Source organism: Phascolarctos cinereus, unplaced genomic scaffold, assembly GCF_003287225.1.
Source record: "Phascolarctos cinereus isolate Bilbo 61053 unplaced genomic scaffold, phaCin_HiC Scaffold_1;HRSCAF=81, whole genome shotgun sequence".
In the NCBI taxonomy this organism is placed as follows: domain Eukaryota; kingdom Metazoa; phylum Chordata; class Mammalia; order Diprotodontia; family Phascolarctidae; genus Phascolarctos; species Phascolarctos cinereus.
This window is the reverse complement of record NW_027555514.1, coordinates 251,541,025-251,556,970: the sequence shown is the minus strand read 5'-3', so window position 1 is coordinate 251,556,970 and position 15,946 is coordinate 251,541,025.

The window sequence follows — 15,946 nt, the reverse complement described above, 5'->3', positions numbered from 1 at the left end:
GCACTTTTATATAATATATATTGGTCCTTTACTGTATCAAGTGACTTTGTTGCTTATAGTTATTTCATACATAAAATACATTGAGATACCACATGAACTTATCACTAATGTTGTTGGGGATAGATGCTCAGAGTTCTGTGTATAACAGCCCATATGACACGTGCATTTTATTTCCCCCCGTGAAAACCAATCACATTGTGGCTGCTGATCCAAAATGGAGCATGATGATAAAATCGGAAGCTATATTTTCATGATGAGCAGATGTGACTCTGATTCAGTTGGGCTACCATCTTTCCTCCCCTCACCCCCTCCTTACTCAAAGCTACTGTTCAGAAAGGAAGAAAAAAGGCAACAGGAGAAAAAGTGCATTGTGGCATTAAGCATTAGATGCTCATCTATGAGTTTATCTTTGTATTTTAGTCTTATATACATATCTATCTTCTCCCAAAGTGTCCCCCTATGCTTTACCACAGTATGGAGACAACATTAAGCTCTTGAAACATTCCAATGTAGCAGAAGCTCTAGAAAACAAGCTAGAGAATTGTTAAGTGTGATCACAATGATGGACTGAATGCTTGTTTGAGAAAAATTTGGCCTGAGTTCAAACAGGATCATCAACAAGTTGGTAATGGAATGATGACTTTTTCCATCATTTCAAATCATGACTGCCACACATACCTAAGCTGAGAGGGGTTGTTGAAGGGAGAAAAAAATCACAGATCACTCAAGTGGTGAGATTGATTTTTACCAACATACACACACACACATACACACACACACACACACACATAATGTAACTGTGTGTATTTATGCACATATGTCCCTCTATATTTGTGCCAGGTATATGTACATAGATATGCTTGCAAATGAATACATATGCACATATGAATATGCCTTTGACTAATATGGATATATACATAAAGAGAAAAAATGATGATGTAATTATTATAGTCCACTCTTAAAAGAGGAAACTCCTTTACCAAAAATGTTTAACAATTTCTTGCCATCAAAATCCTTAGCACTGTCAAATGCATCAATATCATGTCATAAGTGCAAATGTCCACAATGAAGATACATTACCAGTGCAGCTAGGTGGAGTAGTAGATAGAGTAGATTGTCATTTTCTTCTCCAGAACATTTTACAGATAAAAAAGCTGAGGGAAATAGGTTCAAGTAACTTGCCCAAGGTCACACAGCTAGTATGTGTCTAAGGCCAAATTTGAACTCAAGAAAATAAGTCTCCCTGATTCCAGCCCCAACACTCTATCCACTATACTAATTAGTTGTCCCATTCCATGATCTATACTTTCAAAAGAAAGCTCTAACAATGGCATTCACCTGCTCAATATTCTCTGTTGACTTTCTCTTGCTTTTAGGATTAAAATAAAACCCCATACCACCAAAAACCAAGGAAAAGCCCTATTTTGCATTCAAAGCCATTCACATCCTGGCTTCAGTCTAAATATTTAGGCCTATTACATATTTATCATCTCCATGTACTTTACATAACAACAAAACAGTCCTACTTTTTGTCCTTATCACACAATATCCCATCTCATGTGTTTTTGATTTTGCACAAACTATTCCCCTTGAGTGCAATGCACTTACTCTTCACTTAGACATCTAAAAATTCCTTACTCAATTACCAACTCATATAAGAAGTAGAGTTCACTCCTCAAAGCACTTGGAATATGATTTTATTTATTTTTTATGATGCATTTCTTTCTTATAGAATGCAAGCTCCTCAAGGGAAGGGATAGTATTGTTTTCATCTTTTTTTATATGCTGTATCTGGCATATAGCAGGCACTTAAATGTTTGCTGATTGATTGGCTATTAATATTAACTTTATGAAGTTCATATCAAAAAAGCACTGGGAGAAAAGTTCAATGCCTATATGAAGGCAGAAGTCTATAGATGATAATGTCTTACATGTAGTTTTATTGTTTTGAGTTTTATTATATATTTTACTTATTTCATTTATTTCATCATTCATTCATTCATTTATTTGTTGCTCAACTCTCTAATTTCATCAATGTAAAAACAAACCAAAACAAACCAAAACAAAACACTTCTTTTGGAAAAATGATACAGATCAGCAGTTGTTCTGGAAATTAAGTTCTTGTACTTGACTGTTGTCACCCACATATGCTGTGGCAGAGGGTTTTCCTGATACCAAATCCAACCTTTACCTATTCAATACAACATATCCACTCTTTTTGTTCATAGTTGGTATCTAAAACATGCTGGTTAGGTTGGTTTAAATTTAATTAAATGTCCCTTAAGATATGAAACTATCTGATTCACACAGCATTCATCAGGTAACTAGTCTAAAGTCAATATTTCATGTAATTCCTTGGCAAAGAGACGGAAAAAGTAAATTCTGAATGAATTTTACTCTTCAGCTCAGCATAATTCAGTAATAAATGTAACAAAATAAGTCTACTTAAAAGCCTCCCTCTTCAGTAATTAGAATCACTACATAGCATGAAATGGGAAGAAGGTAGATAATGATTTCCACTGTTCTTTATGGCCTACCTCAAATTATTTGAGTCAACTGCAGAAAACTATGTAACTAAAGTAAATGTCAAAGGGCAGTTTATCAGATTTATAGTTGAAGTATATTCATATATGATTATTATCCCCCTGTTGAGTTTAGGGGGCAAACGAAGGAATAGAAAGGTGATAAGAGTTTGAAATTGCATTCTGTGCCTTGCTCAGTTTCCTGATGAGATTTGAGCAAGTTCACCCTTAGCACTTAGAAATCATAATATATTTTAAAATTAGAGAAAAAAAAAACCTAAGACACTATGTAGTTCAACCCCCTCATTTGTAAAATGAAGGACTTATGATTAAGAGAAGTTAAATGACTTATCTCAGGTCACACAGGGAGTAAAATGATAAAAGCCATGTTCAAACTCAGTTTTATTGACACCCTTGTACTGTTTTTTTTCTATTATAACATATTGACACCTTTTGCACAGTTAATGAATATATGTATGTATCTTTATATATGTATATATAGAAACTTCAAATATGTCCGATGAAAAATCTTTACATTGTTTTTAGCAAAGGATTTCTACAATTTTGCTTTTATTCAGCTCACTTCTAAGACCTAATGCAAACTCTAGGTTAAGACCAGAAGAACAAATTGTTTCCTTTTAATTATCCCTCCAGGAAATCTTTTAATGGTGGTTCACTTTGGGTCAAGTCAAACTATTATCACAAATCTTTAAGTTAAATACTTAACCAGCTAAGGAAGTCAAGTACCACCCAGGGTGTGTCACTGGGGGATTACATTTGCAGGTGCCTTTTAACTAATTGACAGAGAGACAAATATATTTGAAACTTCAGGGATTTGGCCAGTGACTCCTTTCCTAATCTTGTCTTCCCTAGCTTTTTTTATCCTGTTTCTCATTATCTTTATTTATAGTTTATTTAGTGAAGTTATATTAAAAAAAATGTAATTTCATGTCGTGGAGAGAAGTGATTTATTGTGTTCCTCCTACATATTGATTTCTAGTACAAAAGTTGTCAGATTAGAAATTATAGAATATAAAAATCTTAGCTATATCACTGTTAAAACAGTTCATTATCAAATAATATTTATTTTACACTAATCATTTTTTAAATGAAACCAAGTACTACAGAGTATAATAAAGTGATGTTGGCATTTGCTATCATTATGCATGTGCAAATCCTATACCTTTCTTGCATATAACTGGGAAACACATTCAAACAATCAACATACTCAAATGTATAGGTGATCTCATCCTAAATGGTTGTAATGTACGTCTTCCCATTTGTTCACCAAAGAGGGTCCACTAAACATGATAGAGACTCCCTTTCCTTTCTCTTGACACCAGAGGTATGCCAATATATCTCCCCATCTTATAACAGTAAGGTTCCACAGTAGGCTATTTATTTTAAAGCATGTGAAACAATAAAATACAAAGTCATCGAGGCTAGGGATTGTTTTACTTTTTTTTTTTTTTACTTTGTATTCCTTGTTCTTAGCTCATTGCTTGGCACAGAGTAGATTTGTAATACATGATTAGTGAGTTCCTGAACATAATTGGTTGAAAGACAAAGAGAATATGGGGTTCCACTGTTTTTCAATTCATATGAAATAGATGACAGTTAAAAAGCATTTCATTCAATAAAGTAAAAAGTTTCAAATGTTTTCCTCCAACATGCTGTATTCCATAAATATGTCTCAAATATGTAATTTCCAGAGAAAATTGAATTAATTAACTCAAGGTTTGGTAAATCTGAGAACATATATTAATAGGAAAAGAACTCCTTATTTGATAAACATGTTGGAAAAACAGTTTGGCAGAATTAGGTTTCACTGAAAACTTATACTATATAGCAATATAAGCAACAAATGAATGTGACCCTGAATAGATGGTTCTCAAATCTATCTTTCCTGCTTCAGTCTCTCTGATGACCTCCAGTATCATTCCCACTCCTTTTCAGAAATCTCAGACAGCGTGTCCAGTAGATAGCTTAAACTCAATACAGCCAAAACAGAACTCACTTTTGCCTTAAATCCTGGCCCCCCTCCTACCTTCCCTATTGCTGCAGAGTGCCACACCATCCTCCCAGTGATTCAGGCTCACAACTTAGGGAATTATCCTGGATTTCTCACTATCTCTCAACCTGTTAAAAAAAAAAATCCAAGCTGTTGCTAAGACCTGTTTATTTTGCCATTACAACATTTATCACATTTGGCCCCTTCTATCGTGTGACACTACCACCACTCTGGTCCAGGCCCTCATCGTCTCACATATTGATTACTGTACTAAGGTGCTGGCAAGTCTGCCTGCCTTAAGTCTCTCCCCACTCCAATCTATCCTCCATTCAGCCACTAAAGTGATTTTCCTAAAATACCAGGTCTAATCATACCACCAGCCTCCCTACTCAGTAAACTACAGTGGATTTCTATTGCCTCCAAGAGAAAACACAACATTGTTTGTCATTCAAAGCTCTTCACAAGTAGCCCCCCCCCAACCCCCAGCCTTTACAATCTTCTTACACCTTTCTCCCCAGCAGGTACCCTTCAATTCAGTAACAATGGCCTTGGCTATTCCAGGAACAAAACACTCCATCTGTCAGCTCCAGGTATTTTCTCTGGCTGTTCCCAAGCCTGGAATGCTCTTCCTTTGAATGCTGGCCTCCCTGACTTCCTTTAAGTACCAAGTAAAATCCTACCTTCTATAGGAGGCTTTCAACAACCCCTCTTAATTACAGTATTTTCCTATTATTATTATGATTATTATTTAGTGAGGCAATTTGGATTAAGTGACTTGCCCACAGTCACACAGCTAGGAAGTATTATGTATCTCAGGCTGGATTTGAACTCAGGTCCTCCTGACTGTAGGGCTGGTGCTCTATCCACTGCATCACCTAGCTGCCCCCCTCTTGTTATTATTCATTATTTATCTTTTATATAGCTTGTATTGTAAATATTTGTATACATGGTTCCTCCCACCTTAGATTGTGAACTCCTTTAGGGCAGGGTCTCTCTTTTGCTTCTTTTTGATATTCCCAGCACTTAGCACAGTACCTGGCACATAATTGTCACTCAGCATTTTTTAAATTAAATTTAATTGAATATGCACTAAAATTTTCATATTGGGGTATGTGTAAAGACATCATGTCTATGAAGAGATAAGTCACTGTGTAGGGCAGAATAAATATATGTAGAGAAGTATGGTAATATGAAAAGAAAAGATACTGATAAAATGTATGTATATATACATATATACAAAATGTGTGTACATATGAGATATATGTATCTGTGTGTATACACACATATATATACATATACATACATACATATGTGTGGGGAGGTAGCAGAAAGATGTGCTTTGCTTTCCTAGGGTTGTCCCTATTTTAGAGAAAATAAAAATGACAAAAGGTCTAGTCAGGATACCCATCCAAAGCTAAACTAAGTCTAATCATCAATGAAAATAGACGACCCTTCCTTCCTTCCTTCCTTTCTTCCTTCCTTCCTTCCTTTCTTTCTTCCTTCCTTCCTTCCTTTCTTTTTCTTTTCCTTTCCTTTCTTTTCTTTTCCTTTGCTTTTATCCCGCTCTATTCTGCAGGTATTCTGAGTCCCAGCACTCTGTCCCCTAAGCTATCTGGCACACAAGTAGGTTGCTTCAGGCTGCAGTTCTGATTCCCATGTAAATCATCTTTTCTAAGAGGTAGACAAAATCAGTCTCTTTTTAGTTAAGGCAGAAACAGGTTAACAAGGGCATGCATTTTTCCTTGTATGAAGAAAAGTTTCCATTGGCTAATAATGATAACTAAAGCCAAATATATGCCAAAGTCATAAATATTGTCGAGTGCCTAATGTCTGCCTAGGATGGAGTGAGCAGGGCTTTTCTCCAATGCATTGAAATTTAGAGGGTGCAAAGTATGGTTACTATAGTAACTAATCCCTCTTCTATTCAACTGAGTTGGTATTAATTGCTTCTTATATTATTTGGCACCTTATTGTTGCTTGCGTCGGGCTTCCAAAATTGTTGGCTTTGGTTTTGCTATTGTCTAGTGCTTTTAAATTCCCACCTATGAGACATAATGGCTATGTTATCCCAGACAAGTCCCTTAAACTCCCATTACTCAAAGGAAAATCCCCAACTATAAGTTGAAAAGGTTATACAGATGCACATAATTAGAGAGAATTTCCTCAGTGGGAATTCTCATTGCCAGTGAAGTCACAGGTCCAGTCCAGAAAGAAGGAAAGACAGATTGGAAAGGACAGAAGAGAGGGAGAAAGCAAGGAAGAATAAAAAAGAGAGGGATGAAAGGAAAGAGAAAAAAGATACTAGTACTGAAGAAGGAAGACTAGGAGGACGTACATACATACATGTATACATATGTACATTTGCATATGTTTGTGTATTTTCTCCTAGCACAACCAGTAGTCAAATCACACAGTTTTTCCAGCCAATCAAATTATAAAGACACATTGGACAGAGTTCAAAGCTAAAGGTTCCAAGCAGCATGGGAGAGAATCCCTGTTGTAAAACCTCATGAGGACAAGCCTTTAATATTTGGAAAAGTCACATTTTATCACTTAATCTCTTGGGAATTATTTCAATACTATTTTTTTTCTTACCCTGGACTTGAAGTTACCAAAAAATCAATAATTATTTTTTTGGGGGAGGGCTGAGGCATTCAGGGTTAAGCGACATGCCCAGGGTAACACAGCTAGTAAGTGTTAAGTGTCTGAGACTGGATTTGAACTCAGGTCCTCCTGAATCCAGGGCCAGTGCTCTATCCACTGTGCCAAATAATTGCACCCCCCAAAAAAGAAATCAATAATTATTTGTTGAATGATGCTACAGTTTTACCAAAGCTCCAAAGATATATCAATTCAAAACACCTTGAGCAAATGCAGCATAAAATTATGTTTTTGAGTCACTAATTTAATTATTTAAAAATAAAACTTTAAAATGCATTTTTACTTGAGCATCAAAATATTTTATCTTTAAATATTATTGCAAAATGCCACTCTACCTTTTCAAAATTAGATTTTTTTTCTCCTGTACCAGGTTACATGTATGCAGTCCTTGCGTTGTTTATACCTCCTGTAATTTAGAAATGCTTTCCTCATGTGCTTGTTTTTGCTGTCTCCAAAGTCACCAACTTTGCATGAAGCTGTCAAGCTTCGTGAGGTTCCTTTTGAATCTCAGGTTTAGGACAAACCCAAAATTTTAAGAAATTCGCATGGGGTGCAGACCAAATCCAAAAGCACAGTTGAACAGGATCTGTGTGAATTGTAGCCATAAGATTTTACATAACTTAGTTCAGACAAGGTTCAGATAACATCTGAACTCTTAGGTTTAATGCCAAACCAAACAAAAGTAGCCAGAGAATTCATGGGGTTCTCAGAATGCTACATGCAAACAAAGTCTCTATTGTCCTATTTTCTTCTGAGGTAGAAGAAATCCTTCCCTTAGAAAAAGTGCATTTTTTTTTATCAGCATATTGATGTCACTATTTGTATCTAGGCTGTATTATAAAACAACACTATCAACTCCATTTTGTTGTTGTTTCTTAAGGAGGAAATGAATTAAAAGGAGTTACTCCAACTTCTTCGACTGGAATTCTTAAATTATCTGGATCAGACGGCTTATGTAGTTTTAATGTACTGGATAATAGCAGAGCTATAACTAGTAATTTTGGATGCCTGAGGCAAATAGTAATAAGGTATCCTCAACTCAACATCATAATTCATGATATGAACATACTAAAAGAAGCAATTAACCAGACTCAGTTGAGTGGATTGGAATTAGTTACTATAGCAACTATACTTTGCATCTACTAAATTTCAATGCCCTTGGGACAAAGGATTTCTCACCTCACCCTAGTTATGGCTGTGGGTAACATCCATAGCTGAAGTGCATCTTTGACTTTAATTACCGTTATTCCCTATTGTCTGCAGTATTGAAAACCACAAAGAAAAGCACACAGGTGTAAGAAATAAAACTTTGCATACAAAGCTTGTCTTTATTTTTTTCTGAGTTATTGGCTATATTATGCATGTTTACTAAATATAAAATATGATTATGCTGGTGTTTGAGACAATCAACCTCATTTGATTTCTTCAGTATATGTACATTTTAAAAAACATTCAAAATACATTTGCAGTCTTCTGCTAGACTATGATCAAGAGGATGACACTGAATGAATGCTCTAACAGAAAGTTTATTATATATACTGAGTACTTACAGATTTTATATTTGTATTGCTCTCAATGCTCTATCAATAAGCACAAATTGTAATCATTGTACAAGATAGTAGATTATCTTTAAGAATTTCTGTTCCTAAAATGCTAATCATTTCTGTTCAAGTGGTGATAAGAATCACCAAGCTTGATAAGGGTAAAGGATACTTCTTTGATAACCAATGTCCAGTCTTTCACTCGGATGATATTGAATGCCTTTCCAACTGGGAGACTTACTTGAGGATCATAGGTTTTTTTTGTTTGTTTGTTTTGGTTTTGGTATTTTTTTGTTTTGTTTTGTTTTGTTTTGTTTTTAGCTGAATGGTACCTAGAAAGTCAACTTGGAAGTCAAAATCAGTCATTTGACAGATGAAGAAACTCAATCTTCTTGATTCTAAGTCCATTTCTCTATTCATTTTTTAAAGTATTTACAAAAGGAACTGTTTGTAAAATAGTATTGATATTAAACATCTATGTAATGAATTTAACATAAACCTAATGGTCAAAAGATATTTATGTATATCTGTGTGTGTATATTTGTATATTTATATGTATATGCATATGTATGTATATATATACACATCAGAGTAAAATCAATAATTGCTTTCTTAACCAAATTGAGTAAAATTATATCAATGCATATGTATGAAATCAACTAATATTCTCCCTAAAATTTTTATTCTTTGGCTAGTAGTGTTTATTTCCTGACTGACTCTTAAGCAATTACTAAGTAATTACTGCTTTTTCCTTCTCTTCTATCCTTGTTCCCTTTTCCTTCCCCCTTCCCTCCCACTAGGGCAAGTTAGATTTCTATACCCAGCTGACTATGTTATTCCCTTCTTGAGCCAAATCTGATGAGAGTAAGGTTCAAACAGGGCTCACCCCATTCCCTTCTTTCCCTCTGCTGCAACAGGATTTTCTGTCTTTTCCTGTAATGCAATTTACCCTCCTCTGCCTCCTCCTTTATCAGTACATTTTCTAAGATCAGACTAATCCATTTACTTGGATCCATTTAACCCACTTGATTCGATTTTTTTTTATGAATACATCAAAGTCAACTAATATCCACCCCCTTTAACATGGTGTAATAACAATACAGTTCTCAAGAGTTGCAAGTAATTAATATATTTTAAAAAGTAGAAGCTTTATTACATTTCACTTAAATTCTGTTATAATTCCAAAGATAGGTAAAAGAGGTAAACAAAATTAGCTCCTGAATGCATGGATGAGGGCATTTGTAAAAAGTTTTTCTTATTCTCCCTACCTTTTATCAGAGTACCAATAACTAGATAAAATTTGTGGAAGGAAATGCAAGAATAAAGTGGCACTTATTAATTTTAAAGTCATAAATAAGTGAAAATATTATTTAAACAGTTTATGAGCTACATTATAACTATATCAAATTTCTTCTTATATACATAGCATAAATAAAACAGCTACCTTCTGTTCCTGACTAAAGGTATGACTTGCCTAAGGATAAAAAATATTCACCACTTAAAAATCCTAAAAAAGAGATCAAATACATTTATTTAACAAATATTCATTAAATGATTACTGAGTGGAAAGCGTTGTGGAGATACAAATATAAAGAGGATTGATTGCCCTCAGGGAAATAATAGCCTAAGATTCTAGATGACACATATGCAAAAAAGAATATATATGTGTGTATGCACAAATACATATATACATATATGTGTATGATATACACATATACATTTTATATATGTATAGAAACACAATGTGTACATGTATATATACATACATATACATATGTGTATATATACATACATGAAGCACCTACATATTTATTTATAACCTGATGAATTTGCAATATAAGTTATCAATTTTCAATTAAATGTCTTATGTAAAACGGCATATTAAATGTTTCTTGGGGTTAATGTATATGGAAAAATTAACTATGATTTAAACCAAAATAAGAGTTTTATTATTTCAAAAACAACTCTTAATAACAATTTTGTTTTGCTATCTGTTTCCTTTGGCTACTGTGGTAATCATATATTTAGGATTTGTTGACAATGTTATTGGAATCTCAAAGAAATGGGCTTGTTTTCAGCTTATACCTTGAAACATATTTTCAGAATGGTCTAATAATTGAGTGCTTACTAAAAACAAACTAAAGAGGACAAAGGAGAAAAATAGAGATTGAAGTGATGTCTTTCTGTAAATAATTGTCTTGGGTCATGTGCTAGACTTAAATAAATTTGAAATGGTATGCTGTGCTCATTTTAGTTCAAGTTATAGCATAAAGACCATTATAATGCTAAATACTTATTTAGTATTTATTTATTAGATTTTGTCCAATTCCAGTTGAAGCTTTTTTCAGTGGGGTATTGCAGTTTGCCCAATGCCATGTCACATTCTACAGCCAATAGTGAAAGTGTAAAGAATGAATAGTTAACTAGATACCTTTAAAATTAAATTTATAATAATAGTTTTGTGTGTCCATTGTTTTCTTTTTTCTTTTTATTAATTTATTTTGGTTTATCAACAATCACTTCCATATGCTTTTGAGTTTAAAATTTTTCTCCCCCTTCCTCCCCACCACCCTCCCCAAGATGGCGCACAATCTGATATAGGCTATACATTTACATTCCTATTAAACATATTTTCACATTAATGAAGTTGTAAGAAAAAATTAAAACCAATAGGAGGAGCCATCAGAAAGAGGAAACAAAACTCAACAGAAGAGAAAAAAAAGATACGATTCAACTTCCACAGTTATGATTACTATCTGTGTCTTTTTCTCCATCCTTTTCTCCCCCTGTTTATGCTTTTCTTTCTCCTTTCTCCTTTTCCCTCCTCACTAGTGTTTTTCTCTTGACCACCACCTCCTTCAGTCTCTCCACCCTTCTATTATCCTTTTCCCTTTTCTTCCCCTTTGCCTTTACTGCTTTTTCCTTCTCTTCTATCCTTGTTCCCTTTTCCTTCCCCCCTTCCCTCCCACTAGGGCAAGTTAGATTTCTATACCTAGCTGTTATTCCCTTCTTGAGCCAAATCTGATGAGAGTAAGGTTCAAACAATGCTCACCCCCTCCCTTCTTTCCCTCTGCTGCAATAGGATTTTCTGTCTTTTCCTGTAATGTAATTTACCCTTCTGCCTCCTCCTTTCTCAGTACATTTTCTAAGATCAGACTAATCCATTACTTGGATCCATTTAACCCACTTGATTAGATTTTTTTTTATGAATACATCAAAGTCAACTAATATCCACCCCCTTTAACATGGTGTAATAACAATACAGTTCTCAAGAGTTGCAAGTGTCATCTTCCCTTGTAGGGATGTAAACAGTCTGCCCTTATTAACAACATTTTGTATCTTTCTGTCCCATTTACCTTTTTATGTCGTTCTTAAATCTTGTACTTGAAGATCAAATTTTTTTGTTGAACTCCGGTCTTTTTATGAGAAAGCTTTGGAAGTCCTCTATTTCATTGAGTATCCATCTCCTCCCTTGAAAAATCGCAGTCATTTTTGCATGGTACTTGATCCTTGGCTGCAATCGAAGCTCCCTTGCCTTAAGGAATATCATGTTCCCACCCTGCAGTCTTTTCATGTAGAAGCTGCAAGGTCCTGTGTAATCCTGACTGTGGTTCCATGATATTTAAATTGTTTCTTTCTGTCTGCTTGCAGCATCTTCTCTTTAATCTGGTAATTTTGGAATTTTGCTATTATATTCCTTGGCATTGTCAATTTGGGGTCTCTTTCAGGTGGTGAGCAGTGTATTCTTTCTATAGTTATTTGACCTTCTGGGTCTAGGACTTCCAGGCAGTTTTCCTTTATGATAGAAAAGAAAAGAAAAGAAAAGAAAAGAAAAGAAAAGAAAAGAAAAGAAAAGAAAAGAAAAGAAAAGAAAAGAAAAGAAAAGAAAAGAAAAGAAAAGAAAAGAAAAGAAAAGAAAAGAAAAGAAAACATGAAAACAAGTAACCTAGAAAATAAATTGAGGAGAGATAATTTAAAATTATTGGACTACCCAAAACCATGATAAAAAGAAATGAGTCTATACATTATATTTCAAGAAATTATAAAGGAAAATTGCTTCAATATCTTAGATAAAAAGATAAAATAGAAACTGAAAGGACCCAATGATCAGGAGAGGATCTTCCTGGAGGAGATCCCCAAATAAAACTTCCCAGGAATATTACAGCCAAATTCCAGGGCTCCCAGATGAAGGGGAAAATATTTTTAGCAGCTGTAAAGAGACAATTCTAATATCATGGAGCCACAGTCAGGATCAGACAAGTTTTAGCAGCTTCCACATAAAAGTATAGATCATTTAGAATATGACATGCTAGAAGGCAAAGGAGCTAGATTACAACCAAGAATCACCAGCAAAACTGAGTATAATCTTTCATTGGAAAATGGATGTTTAATGAAATAGAGGACTGCCATGTATTCTTGATGAAAATACCAGAACTGAATAGGAAATTTTAATTTCAAACACAATACTCAAGAGAAACATAATGTAATCATGAAAGAGTAATCAAAAGGGACTCAATAAACTTACACCATTTACATTCCTTTAAGGGAAGATGATAACATAATTCCCAAGAATTTTATCATCATAAAGTTAGAAGGAGTATACATAGAAAAAGGGCATGAGTGTGAGTCAATTATGTTGGGATGATCTTCAAAAAAAATTTAAAAAAACTGAAGAGGTGAAAAAAGGGATTCACTGGGATAAGAAGGAAAGAAGAGGTAGAAGGGGAAATTTTTTCTCCCATAAAAAAGACATGCAAGGAAGACTATAGTGAAGGAGAATATATTTGGGTAATTCTTGAATTTCACTCTCACTGGAATATGTACATACTCATTTTGTTATAGAAATCTATCTTGCTCAATAGGAAAATAGAAGGGAAAGGAAAGAATTGGAAATTAAAGGAATGTTCATCAGTTGCAGAATGTCTGTGCATGTTGTGGTATATGATTGTGATGGAGTACAACTATGTTATAAGAAATAACAAGGAGAGCAGTTTCAGGGGGAAAAAATAGCAACATCCATATGAACTGATGCAAAGTGAAATGAGAAGAACCAGGAAATCATTGTGCACGGTAACAGCTATATTGTAATGACAATCAACTGTTGAAAGACTTGGCTACTGTGATCTAAGAAAATGCCAAAGGACTTATGATGAGAGAAATGCTGTCTACTTCCAGAACGAGAACTGATTAATTCAATAAAAATTGAAGTATAATTTTCTCACTTTGTATTTTGCAATATGGCTAATATGGAAATATATTTTACATGATTTCACATATATATTGCTATCATATTGCTTACCTTCTCAGTGGGTGTGGTAAGAAAGGGAGGAAAGGAAAGAATTTGGAACTCAAAATTTTAAATGAAAAGAATTCTAAAATAAATAGTATAATTTTTAAAAAGTTTATTGGTAATTACTGGCTAGGAGAATCTGATATTTTGACATTTTTTCAATAAGGATTAATCTTTAGCACTAGTATATATGTGACAAAGTTTTGAGGTTAAAATATAAGTTCTCCGAGTGAAGGTAATATTGAATTTTTATATTTGTTAAGCCCAGCAAAGAGGACTGTGTATAAAATGTAGCATGGACTTAAAAATTACTTTTTGAATTATATTGAATTCAATTGAATTGGGAGATACAAGTCTGTTCCAAATGGGTTCTGAAGAAGCACACAAGTTTGAGGTAATATTCTTAATATCATATTACTAATGTTTATTTGTTGATAAACATCCAATTAAGACAATGGAGCCAAAACTCTTAAAGGTCATTTTGTATGTTAGACCCTGTTGGTGCAGCATAACTGATCTATCCAAACTTTAGAGGAGGGACTAAGATCAAAATCTTTGTCCATAAATGACGATAATAATACAGTGTTTGATAAACCTCAAAATCCAAGCTTCATGGGCAAAATTCAGTATCTGGGGAAAAAAAACTGCTGGAAATCCCCAACCTCTTACACCATATACCAAGATAAAAATTAAAATTGGTACATGGTATGTACATAAAGCTTGATATAATAAGCAAATTAGAGAGCATACAAACATTTACCTGTCAAATCTATGGACAAGGGAAGACTTTATGACCAAACAAGAGATAAAGAGCATCATGGGAGGTAAAATAGATAGTTTTGATAGCATGAAATTAAGCTTTTTTTCTCATTAACATAACCAATGAAGACAAAATTAGTAGGAAAGTAGGAAATTGGGGGTAAATTTTATGGAAAGTTTCTCCAATAATGTCCTCACTTCTTAACTAGATAGGCAGCCAAATTTATTAAAAATAAAAACAAACAAGAGTCATTCCTCAATTGCTAAATGAGCAAAGGATATGAACAGGTATTTTTTCAAAAGAAGAAATCAGAGCTATCAATGGGTATATGAAAAAAAAGTTCCAAATCAGTACTAATTACAGAAATACAAATTAAAACAACTCTGAGGTGCCACTTCATATCTATCAGGTTGACTTACATGACAGAAAACAACAAAAGTAAATGCTGGAGGGGATATAGAGAACTTGGGTCACTAATGCATTGTTGGTGAAGTTGTGAACTGATCCAACCATTCAAGAGAACGATTTGGAACTATATCCAAGGGGTTACAAAATTGCACAAACCTTTAACTAAGCAATGCTATGACTTGGTCTGGATCCTAAAGAGATCAAGAAGTGTGGGGGGGGGAGGATCAATTTGAACAAAGACATTTGAAGCAGCTTTTTTTTTGTAATGGCAACAAATTGGAAACTGAGGAAATGCCAGTCAAATGGTAATGGCTTAACAAGTTGTGGTATATGATTGTGGTGGAACACTATTGTGCTATAAGAAATGACAAGCAGATCTATAGTCATATGAAAAAATGCTCTAAATCACTATTTATTAGAGAAATGCAAATAGGAGAGGATAAGAGGTAGGGAGAGAATTTTGCATCCTATTATTTTAATGAATACTAAAAATTATTAAACAATAAATTTTGGGAGAAAATAGCTGACCTAACCATCTTTATGGAAGATACTCATTCTAAAATCCTAGATGATATTATAATTACATAAAGTGTATTTATTTCCTATGAGAAATCATCTCTCTAGCATGTTTTCCAATATAGCTATTTAATGATGACTCTATATGCACAAAGTATCTGAATGTTTGAAATCAAAAATGTCTGAGTGTTTGAAGAAAATATCTATTTAAGTCATCTCCCGATGGCCATTTTTCAT